Genomic DNA, 12,734 nt, shown 5'->3' on the forward strand with positions numbered 1-12,734 from the left:
ATTTCTGAACGAACCGTCCGTATTAAACATACGTCATCTCAACACGTTCACACTATGCAGCATAGGTCGATCTCAAATGTCTCGACTCCAAAAACGCAAAGCTCAACTAACACAGTTACAGAGACGAGCCCAAATGGACAGACACAATGAACGTAGACGCAATGAATTTACACGTTGTTGTCAAAAGGGTCAAATTAGACTGCCTCCTTTACATTTATATCCTGCATATCTAGAGAAGCTTCTAACTAACGAAGTACCTGAAAGTAAAAACTTTATGAACTGCATTAGATCCTACAATAGTTCATTTGCTTTTGCATCTACCGGAGTAAATATCAGGCCACCAAAAGGCAATGGCCCATACTGCTTTCGCGTATGTGGACAAATATTACATGGCATTGGAACAGTGCACCCTGAAACAAATCAAGAACGCAAATATGCACAAATCACGTCGGCCCCTACAACGCGCTTCTGAAACCGCGGAAGAAAAAATGTCTCGGCTCCAAAAACACATGTCACTCCTTATTCAAAATACCGGTCCCAATCACAGAAACATCGGTATCCACTATGAAAATGAACAGTAACAATTCATGTGACATCCGTCTTGCCACACTATTAATTATAGATGAATGTACAATGGCATCCAGTCACTTACTCAACACCATTGATAAACCTCTACAAACGTTGATGAATAATAATATTCCCTTTGGAGGAAAGGTACTTTTATTAGGAGGAGATTTTAGACAGTGCTTAGCTATTGCTCCACATGCCATGCGCTCAGCTATTGTTCAGTCCACCTTAAAATACGCGACGACGTCATACATAAACAACAAGAGACCGAACTACAATACATACACAGGCGCGAGACCTGATTGGTGATAATACGAAGAAACGAACAGTCCGCATATTAACAGTGAGTGCGATCCTCCTTATTACTTATCCATAGGTACCAAACTAGACGACTCAAGTAACGGGACCACAAACACGAACCCGCATCAAAAAAAAAAATTCACGTTGGCGCCTACAACGCGCTTCTAAAACCGCAGAACAAAAAATGTTACGCGGACAATTGGCATTGCTTTCAAAAGATACACTTGGTTCAAAACATGCGATGTCCAGATCCAGAATATAACAATTGGTTATTACAACTGGGAAATGGTACACTCACCAATACAGATGGACTTCACCCAGATATTATTACAATTCCTCAAGCCTTTATCTGCAACGACTTAGTTACAGAAATATTTGGAACAGCAATCTCATTAGACCAAATACCCCTTTTAACACAACGCACTATATTATGTCCAAAAAATATTAATGTTGATCACATCAATAACCTGGTCATTGCATTACTTCCTGGAGAGGCACAACTCTTTCTAAGCTCTGACAAAGTTGACTCTGATGACGACAATGACCATCTTAATTTCCCGTTAGAATATTTAAACACTATTAACCCAGCCGGATTACCACAACACAATCTTAGCCTTAAATACGGAACAATAATCATGCTATTGAGAAACCTTAACACTAAACAGGGTTTATACAATGGCACACGTTTAGTCGTCAACACCATGACACACAATGTTATTCAATTGACACTTCTTACAGGATCACATGCTAACAATACTGTTCTGATTCTTAGAATTGACCTTACAAGTTCTGACCTGGAATTACCTTTTACACTTAAACGGCGACAGTTCCCCATTAAACCTGCATTTGCCATGACCATCAACAAATCACAAGGACAAACTATGGACAAGGTTGGCATCTACCTCTCTGAACCCATTTTTGGACATGGACAACTTTATGTAGCCTTCTCACGAGTTCGACGTTCATCTGACGTTAAAGTTAAGGTTATAAGTGCTCCATGCCAAGGAAAACTCATTCAAGGTCAAGACACCATCTTTACTACTAATGTTGTATACAAGGACATTTTCCAATAAACCTTTACACTGTGCCAAACCCTTTATTGTTTGCTTTCTATATGCATCATCCACCCCTTCACACTATGCTATATCTCATTCATACGTCTCACTGTTTGTCATATCCCAACACCAGGGGTTGGCGAGCGAAGCGAGCAGGGCGCGGAGCCCCTTAGTATAAACATAAAATGTAATCTTAAACAGTTTGAGAAAGTAAACCCAGGGAATGATGTTAAACAGTAGACCTGGATAAGTAGATAACGTTTGATAGTAAGCCCCACTACAATGAACCAAGGGTATGATGTTAAACAGTCCACTATGAAGAAAAAAAAAACCACACATACACATATAATTGTAATTAAAACATAAAAAATGGTAGATAAGGAAATAGAATGTATAATTACGGAATGAGTTTCATTGCGAATGGATCCTACAGTCGTGATCACTTTTCTTATGTCTTTTTCTGCTTCCTTCGTTGAGGTAAAAATGTAGAACTTGCCATGAATGTCCACTTTCAGTTTGGCATGATACAAGAGGCTGTATCTGATCTCGACTTTCCATAAGTGATGTTTAATTCTGTAAAATGTGGCACGTTTAGCAGCTGTTGAGGGTGAGAAATCAGAGAAAATACGAATGTGATTATTTTCATATATAATCTCTTGTTTCTGTCTGAGAAGTAACAATGTATGTAGTTTAAACTGAAAGTCCTAGGCTTTGAGGTATTCGATCCACGTATGCGGTAAGCTGCTGCTCTCTCTGTATCTGATTTGAAATCCTCTCCAATTATTTTAGAGAATAGTTCAGCTATGAATTTTACTGGGTTTGGACTTTCGCAGCTTTTCAGGGAGACCTTCGATTCTGATATTATTCCCTCTGCATCCATCTTCCAGTGCAGCTAGTCTGTCTCCAAACACTTTGCATTTGGAATTTACAGCCATTGCTTTTTCATCAGTGGTAGATGCCAATTGTTCCATTATTTCAATACGAGTCATGGATGTTTGCTTAACGTCTTCAAACTGAGCTCCAAGAACTCTAAACTTATTCTCAAATTTAGACACTGTCGTACATGGCTGAGGGTCAGACCTGGCCAGGACGCCTGGAAGGACCAAGAGGTGGCATATTTGTCCTCTGGGCCACGAGGGGGCAACCGCCCTAGAGCAGAAGAGGGCCACGGAAGGGGAGCAGGGAGGCTCAAGTCTGTGGAGGCCCGTATCCACCGCCAGGGGGCACCCGAGCCTCATGGAGCCCGGGGCTTATTTACTTCCGCCACGCCAATGGACTTTGATCCTTCCAGGGTCACCCGGAGTGCTTCTGGGTGCTCTCCTGACGCTTCCGCCACACCAGGATGTGACATCAGATAGAGCATCTGGAGCTCATCTGGGTGAGGATAAATGTGGCCGCCTCCCTCCTATCAGAGAACTGGAGTTGGGAGCAGGAGCAGGACGAAGCTCCTGGAGAGAGAGGACAGGTGGCCCAGGGACGAGGAGAGAGAAGGCCCAGGAGAAGGGTGACTGGGGCTAGGGGCACTGTGAGTTGTGCGGGACTGAGTTTGTATTGTGGAAAAGTAAAATAAACAAGTATCTTGTATAAAGATGTGGTCTCCGACTGGTGGTGTCCGGGCAAATTTCACAATACATTTTCCTGTATTTTTTCCTCAATCTTTTCTAGCATACCTTTAAAGGCTGCCTGAAAGCAATTACTTACAGTCATTTGATAAAGTTTGGGAACCCCTCTTAATTCTTTGGATTTTTGTTTATCATTGGCTGAGCTTTCAAAGTAGCAACTTTCTTTTAATATATGACACGCCTTATGGAAACAGTAGTATTTCAGCAGTGACATTAAGTTTATTGGATTAACAGAAAATATGCAATATGCATCATAACAAAATTAAACAGGTGCATAAATTTGGGTACCCCAACAGAGATATTACACCAGTACTTAGTTGAGCCTCCTTTTGTAAATATAACAGCCTCTAGACGCCTCCTATAGCCTTTGATGAGTGTCTAGATTCTGGATGGAGGTATTTTAGCCCATTCTTCCATACAAAATCTCTCCAGTTCAGTTAAATTTGATGGCTGCCGAGCATAGACAGCCTGCTTCAAATCATCCCATAGATTTTCTATGATTTTCAAGTCGGTAGACTATGACGGCCATTCCAGAACATTGTACTTCTCCCTCTGCATGAATGCCTTTGTAGATTTCGAACTGTGTTTTGGGTCATTGTCTTGTTGGAATATCCAACCCCTGCGTAACTTCAACTTTGTGACTGATGCTTGAACATTATCCTGAAGAATTTGTTGATATTGGGTTGAATTCATCCGACCCTCGACCTTAACAAGGGCCCCAGTCCCTGAACTAGCTACACAGCTCCACAGCATGATGGAACCTCCACCAAATTTGACAGTAGATAGCAGGTGTTTTTCTTAGAATGCGGTGTTCTTCTTCCGCCATGCAAAGTGCTTTTTGTTATGACCAAATAACTCAATTTTTGTCTCATCAGTCCAAAGCACTTTATTCCAAAATGAATCTGGCTTCTCTAAATGAGCATTTGCATACAACAAGTGACTCTGTTTGTGGCGTGAGTGCAGAAAGGGCTTCTTTATCATCACCCTTCCATACAGATGTTCTTTGTGCACATTGCGCTGAATTGTACAACGATGTACAGATACACCATCTGCAGCATGATGTTCTTGCAGGTCTTTGGAGGTGATCTGTGGGTTGTCTGTAACCATTCTCACAATCCTGCGCATATGGCGCTCCGGTATTTTTCTTGGCCTGCCAGACCTGCTGGGTTTAACAGCAACTGTGCCTGTGGCCTTCCATTTCCTGATTATATTCCTTACAGTTGAAACTGACAGTTTAAACCTCTGAGATAGCTTTTTGTAGCCTTCCCCTAAACCATGATTCAGATCGTTTGAGAGTTGCTTTGAGGATCCCATGCTGTCACTCTTCAGAGGAGAGTCAAAGGGAAGCACAACTTGCAATTGACCACCTTAAATACCTTTTCTCATGATTGGACACACCTGTCTATGACGTTCAAGGCTTAACAAGTTAATCCAACCAATTTGGTGTGCAAGTAATCAGCATTAAGCAGTTACATGCATTCAAATCAGCAGAATTACAAGGGTACCCACATTTTTGCACAGCCAGTTTTTCACATTTGATTTAATTTCATACAACTAAATACTGCTTCACTAAAAATCTTTGTTTGGAAAACAACCCAGTACTCAGATGTTCCTAGGAAGTGAAAGACATACCACTGTTATCTTTTTTGTTGAAAGTAGAGTAAATACCTATGTAGGCTGAGAGGGGTTCCCAAACTTTTTCATATGACTGTATGTCATAACAATATAAATGTATTAACATTATGATTAAGGTATGGCCAGAGAACTACAGAAGAGAGAAAACCGAAAACTTGTGTCAGAAGCATTCCTAGAGAATATAAAATACAGGGATGGCCACAGTCAGTTATAACTGACATGGTCATGGTCCTAGTGACATAGACTAGCTGTGTATATTCTCCTGGGAATTGTACAATATCATCAGTACATGCTGCAAAAAAAAAAAAAAAAAAAGATGAAATCCTTTTGTTGGTCATCCCATGGATCGCCGTAACTCTGATGTACTTTCCTACAGGCATAAATAGTAGACTGGCAATGTACAAGGAGCATTAAGTACCCCCAGCCAGGATAGGGAGAAGAGTAATGAAATTGTGGTAAAAGTTCATAATATTATTACCGTAATATTATTCTTGTATCTGTATACAAATGACAAACAAACAGAGAAGCAATGTAAACAGGTGATCAGCAGCTTTAATTAGGATACGCTACAATAAAGCGGTGAGTCTTCAGGCTGATTTAAATAGATACCAATGGAACATCCTTTCACAAGCAGGCAGATCATTTCATAGCTTGAGGCCCTATAGTTAAAAGCTTGACCTCCCATTGTTAATTTATTAGTCTTTGGAATCCTAATTTACAGTAAAATCCAGTATGCACTAAACAATGTTACTGCAATAGATAGGATGTAAGCCATTTAAAACTTTGTGTAACTTAAGAAGTATTTTAAAATTGGCACTTAAACTACATGGCACCGATAGTATTTCATGAGGCATGGGCAGTATTAGGTTTCAATGACACATAATGCTTAAAAGGCTAATTTTATATCAAAGTTGACTTCACGCACTAAGAAGATTAGTTTTGTGCACCAGTTTTTTTTCTTGCCACCCTCATAAGTATACTAGTGTTAAGTAGAGCTGTTGATGATCACTGATGCACCTTTACTCCACTTTCATTGTAAGAATTCTAGAATCTTTGCGGTGGGCTGCCACCCTGCCCGGGATTTGTTCCTGCCTTGCGCCCTGTGGCTCTAGCCGACTCACGTGACACTGTGTTAGGATATAGCGGGTTGGAAAGTGACTGACTGACTGAATTCTAGAATCTTCCAAGTTGTCTGTTGATCTCTCTCTGATTGCCCTCGCAAATATCCTTGAACCAGATGTATATTATTTGCAATCTTATCATATTTGAAAGCTTTTGACAGCTCTGATTTTTTTAAGGCAGCGTATGTATAATATGTTTGCATTTTTCACCTTGCATTCTAAAATACACCCACCTCTGCGTAATACTCAATTCTAGGTGCCTGCAAAAGTTCTTGGATATCCTTATTATATACAGTATATATTAGGCAGGCTCCACAAACCTATCTCCTCTCTGAACCTCTGCTCTGGCCACACTGTCCCATTTTAATCTGGAACCACTCAGTCATGGATTAGTTTTTGACCTGAGTTATCAAACTTGCACCTCAGTTGCAGTCAAAACATAATTTAATCATTTACTTAACTTCGTTAGAGTTGCTTATGATTACCAGGAGCAAATTAGAATGATCAAATAATCATTCTATACTATCAGCTTTAAATGTTAAATTAAAAATCCAAAGAAACTCTAAATAGAAGGTACCAAAGTGATGCATGTGCTTTTGCAGTGTTGTATCAGACAGATTGTTTGTCTCTTTTCTTTAAGCACTGGATACTGCTATGATAATCAACGGAACTGTTAATTACTACAATAATACGTCGTTAAGTGGGTTAGAACATAACACTCCACTAGTTTCTTCTCAAGATGGTAATTCAAGAGTACACTGTTTACATATGCAGTAGTCAAGTCCCGAGCATGCTTAAAGTGTGCTGATTCTAGAGTCCTGTGTTGCAGTGGCATCAGCTAATTCCAAAGTATTACTCAGGGCAGGGGATGTGGACCCAAGTTACTGGAGATTTTATTTTGAAAAAACTTTCACTTCTCTCATAATTTGTTTTAGTTTGATTACTTACTACTGGATGACTGTTACGAGCTGTGCTTATCGCCATCGCTGTGCTTATATTGGTTTTTCTGTGCTGACATTCACATTGGTGAACATACACGTATAATGCATTTGCTTGAACAGAACTCATTTTGAGGCATGATGCCATATGCAATGTGAACAACACACACCAAGAATTAATAAGCTAGCATGTAGAATGTATGCACTATCTGGTTGGTTTTTGAAAGGCTTACATACTTACTGACAAAGTCGAACTCTTATGTAGAGGAATAGGATTTCCTTTTTATTAACTTTACTTAACATTTGAAACTGGCTCAGTAGCACCCTCTAGAGACCATAGTTGATGTATGTAGTAACTGACCAGGTACCCAATATACAGTGGAACCTCGGGTCACGAACGTCTCGGACCACGTACAAATCGGGTTAAGACCAAAAAGTTTGCCAAACTTTTGCATCTGTTCACGACCACACACTCGGGTGATGAACAAGCCAGTTTCCCTTCCCGTTCGTACGCAACGATGATTTCCGCACGTGTTCAGTCTCTCCCTGTGCATTCGCTGTGAACTCTTTGTGCTCTATTTCGTTTCCCTTCCGGTTTGTATGCGCTGGTGATTTACACACATGTTCAGTCTCTCCCTGTACAGTACATTGTTCTCGGTCAGACGTGCATTGCGCAGAGGGACTTTGTGGTATAGCAGGTCCACAGCTCACGTCAAGAGGCCAGTTTTAAATAAATAATCACCACGGTTGCAGCTTAGCGAGGGGGCGTAGTGGTTGATTGGTACAGCAAAGAATGCACCAGGCTTGTTTTTAAAGAGACTGCTTTGAGCATTGTTTTAACTTTCGTTGTATTTAATGAAGACTTTTTTCTATTGGAGCGAGCGAGCGAACGCGTGCTGGCAGGCAGGCAGCTGGACAGTGAGCCCAAGCAGGGGTGTTTTGGCTGACACTTGGTGGGGCAGAAGGAAGTGGTCACTCCAGCTGAGCAATCAAGGAGCTGGAGTGACCAGAAGAAGGACGGCTGGCCGCGTAGGGCCGAGAAGGCAGTTAAAGAATGCACCAGGCTTATTTTTAAAGAGACTGCTTCGAGCAGTGTTTTAACCTCGTTGTATTTAATGAAGACTTTTTTCTATTGGATTTTAACCTCCACTTCACTTCTGTTTTTGTGGGATCATTTATTTATTGAAGGATTCTGAAAGCACTGCACTTTATTTAATTTGGACTTTGTTTTTGATTGTTGTTTTGTTGATTTTAATAAAAGCACTTGCCACTTTTTGCACTATCCGATTGCTCCATTGTAGTGCCTCACTGTCGTGCTCATCGGTAACATTACCGACGGTGACAGGTTTAAGGGCTCCCGGAAGTGAGATGGGAGCATGCAGCGAACCCGCATCGTCACAGACTTTACCTCAAAACTATAATCTCCTCTCCACCCAGTTCCTCCTCACTTCCTTCATGCCAGAGCTCGACTAATGCAAGGTTAGTTTTCTTGGTTGTTTATGGTTAGTTTTTGTATAAATTACGGATTTTTCAAATGTTCATTTTTTTCCCTGTACTTAAAACTCATTAAAAAAAAGTGTTTACAGAGAGCGGTTCGTAAGGCTATAGCGTGAACTCTTGCAATGTTAGTTTTCTCTGTTCAAGGTTTTCTCAGTGTTATTCAATGTTTTTACATTTAGTTTACTATTATACTGTGCATTCTATGGTATAATTAACTATTTTTGTGCTTTAAAAGCTTTAAAAAAATATATTTACATACAGCTTGTACGGTCCAGAACGGATTAATTGTATTTACATACAATCCTATGGGGGAAATTACTTTGGGTCACGACAAAATCGGGTTGCGACCAGAGTTTTGGAACGAATTACGGTCGTGACCCGAGGTTTCACTGTACTTCAAATCTACTCAGTAATATCACATAAAAGGAAAAAACGCTTATATGACTCACCACTAACTGAGGGCTACAGAAGAGCTACACAAAAGAGTACCTCAACAAGATACCTGTAATGTCATTTACTGTATGTCCAAATAAGGTGGTGTGACTGTGTTTTTCTTCAGAGGCCTTGTGTACACTGTTGTCTCGTCTGCTACAAAATAATATTTAAAATTATGTTACATACTTATAAATCTACTTATAAAGCAGATAAATCTACTTATAAAGCTGCTTTATTCAACTCTCCAGAGTACTTTTGTACATGTTTGCATGGTTTAACTGTTATGACAGCCTTCTTATGATGTTGCAGAACTCTTAACAGTTTTGTAGCTGGACATTTGGGTAAATGCACTGAATCTCAGTTTTATAGATGTGATGAGTGGTGCGTTGTGCAGGGCGACTTTTTAAATAAATAATCGCATCCCCGTAAAGGTGCAGGACTCCATTCGGGTGCAGGTGTGCATGAGTGCATTTCGATCTGCGGTTAATTGAGGTGCAGGCTGATCACTCCGCATACACCTGCATAGGAGGGCGGATTAGTCAGGCACCACAGTGGGGCTGCGGTGAGAATGGCACCACGCACCTGCACCCAATCAGGCAGCAGAGTTAAAAAGAGCCTGTGCGGGATAGAAGTGGAACAAAAGGAAAGGAGAGGTTTGAGAGAGCGGAGGTTAAAGGGTGGAAGGGCAGGAGTGAGTGATAGCCGGTGCGATGGGAGGAAGCAGGTGGATGGGAATGGAGCCTCAGGTGAGGAGCATGTGGCCGGCGCTTGAGGGGGCTGACGGTTGCTTCTGCTGAGCATAGGAGCAGGAGCAGCATTACTCCAGGGGGGACTCCCACGCAAGCAGCGTGAGTCCAAAGGGAGTGAGACTGAGGCGGCAGGGACATGAGCAAATAAGAAGGTTCTCTGCGCCTGTTGCTTGACATCTCTCTGTGCTGCAAGATCCATATAGGAAAAGCCAGAGAGACCTGATAATAATAATAATTCCTTACATTTATATAGCGCTTTTCTCGCTATTCAAAGCGCTCTCCACACATGGAGGACCCGGGAAGCGAACCCACAATCTCCTTACTGCAAAGCAGCAGCACTACTACTGCACCACCTGTGAGGATATCCGTTTTAAAGGGAAGCACCTGGGATTGTGATTTTTAAAGAGAAGATTCTACACGTTTTAACCTCATTTAAAAAATATTTATTCATTGGATTTTAACCTTCATATTCACTGTCATTTTATTGGATTATGTATTTATAATGGAAGGAGCACTGCACTATTTATTTGGACACTGTTTTGTTTGATTGTTTTAAATAAAAATACTTCCTTCACTTTTTCATCTACCCCTTGCTGTTGCATTAGTGTCCTCATTTGCCCGGCTCATCCATGGTTACATTAACGGTGGTGGTGGGTTCAGGTGACACCCACAAGGATCTGAGAGTGTGAAGCCGACCTGCACCATCACAATAGAATTACATAATTATGGTCTATACATTCATTTACCTAATTGTATAATACCCTTGTAGGGTTGCAAAGAGCCAGTGCTAATCCCTGCAGCGTTTGATACAAACCAAACCCTGCATGGGAGGGATCACTCATGAATTCTGGGTCGACGTAATTGACATCTTTTGGATGTGCAAAGGAAAACTGGAGAAATAACATGTGTGAAGCCACCAGGGGGTGTACAGCTGCCCTAACCCGGACACACACAGGCAGAACACAGGTTCAAACTCAACACCCGGCTTATTTACAGTTTAAAGTGCACAAAACACCAACACCGCAACACACCTTTATACAGTCCCTTCTTGCCGCCAGTCCATCTGCCTCCACTCCTCCTCAGGCTTTGTCGTCTTCCTCTCGACTTTGGCCAGTCAATGGAGTGAGGCGGCTCCTCTTATACAGGTCCTGGGAGTGCTCCAGGTGGCTCATCATTATTACCTGGAATCACTCCCAGGTGCACTGGAGGTCCTCTCTAAGGCTCTGCACCTCCCTCTGGCGGCCCTCACGGAACCCAACAAGGCTTCATCAAACTCCAGCTCCTGACATGCCCTGCAGGAATCCGTGGTGCCACAGCTGCCCAAGAGGGCAGCCCTCTAGTGTCCATGGGGAGGTATTGCCTCACCGATGCCCTCCTCCCTGGTCCTTCCACTCCATTGGAGTCCTGGCCAGGCAGTGGCTGTGGCCGCCCTTCACTCATGTAACCATTGGTAGAATGAGCAATCTCCACACAGAACATTGGATGTTTTTAAACCTTACCTACACCAACAGTGAGGCAGCAGCACTTGCCATTGTTAGTTACAACTCAAACTGTATGTGCAATAAGTACTTGTAATTGTAACATCTTCTCCAGCCTTCTGTTACATTATAAAATGATATGCTGTTGAAACATTGTGTAGCTATTGACTAGAATGAATTTCTCAACAAAGCCAGTAAAAGCAGGGTGAAGAAGGCTCTGCAGTCAGTTCCTCCATCCACATTTTTTGAACATTCCAACAAGTTTCGAAAGTTAAATGTTTAATGAATGTTAATGTGTTTCTCTTGTTCTTATTGGTGGTGATTTACTTACCAGTTTTGAAAAATATATGCAGATTGAAATTTATGAATTTCATTAGCAATCTGGGAGTAAAGCAGCTTAGCCTGAAAAGTTTCCTTCAAGTATGGAAATATGATTTTTTTTTAAGTAAAACTAGGGGGCTTAGCCCCCGCTCGCTTCGCTCACCAACCCCCCCGGTCTGCGCTACACGCCAGCCACTTTGCGTCTCTGCCTCTCGCATATGTGGATTTCACTTTCACCAAACTACAAATCTTTTAATTCTCGCGGATGCGCCTCTTCATTAGGAAGAAACACTACTTTTCCCAGATGGCAACATGAATTAGACGATCTGCAAGTCTCCGAGTTAAAGTTTAAATCCGTACAATATATTTGATCTCTTTTCGCTGTTCCGTTATTTCACCGAGTAATAATTTCCATTTGTTTGCGCTAATGCAATCTTTACTATCATTTTTTTGAGACTTTCGAATTTTAGTACTTTCATTATCTCTAACCTGCTCTACATGTGTATCGCGCCAACGTTTTTGAATTCTTTACAACGTTCTACTTTGTCATCTACTCTTTGTCTTTTATTTCCGGTCCCAGGCGAGGTTAAATTTCTTGGCACAAAGTCTCGTCTCGTCCCAGGATTTTTTTTATTATAATAGAGATGCACATTCAGTCTAAAAGAAAACAAGCAAAACATGCTGTCTTAAATGAAAAAGGTCGGAGCAGTTAAATGCAGTGTTTCCAAAATGAGAGGCAGCACAGTCAAATCAGAAATGTAGGTGTTCAGTGCCGTTGTCACTTTGAAAGGCTGTGCTGTTCCAAGTTGAATTGCAATGCTTGTAAAGAGAGCTGCACCTTTAGTTTTCAAGCTTGTCTTCTAAAAAGCACAGCCCTCAACATTTGAAAGCATCCTCTAAAAGTAGAGCAGCACCCTGTGGGTGGCCAGCGTGGCCAAAAGTCTGTCCAGCTGTATGTGACAGAGTGTGCTTGTGGGGGGCAGCTGAGCATTCAGCACAATGGGAGGTCATCC

At 41.6% G+C, this 12,734-nt stretch overlaps 1 protein-coding gene across 1 annotated transcript in view; it reads left to right on the forward strand.

Annotated features, from left to right (window-relative positions):
- Nucleotides 1-12,734, forward strand: part of ubxn8 (UBX domain protein 8) — a 47,766-nt gene that overhangs the window by 25,447 nt on the left and 9,585 nt on the right. The window lies entirely within an intron of this gene.

This window comes from Erpetoichthys calabaricus, chromosome 7 (genome assembly GCF_900747795.2).
Source record: "Erpetoichthys calabaricus chromosome 7, fErpCal1.3, whole genome shotgun sequence".
NCBI classification, from domain to species: Eukaryota; Metazoa; Chordata; class Cladistia; order Polypteriformes; family Polypteridae; genus Erpetoichthys; species Erpetoichthys calabaricus.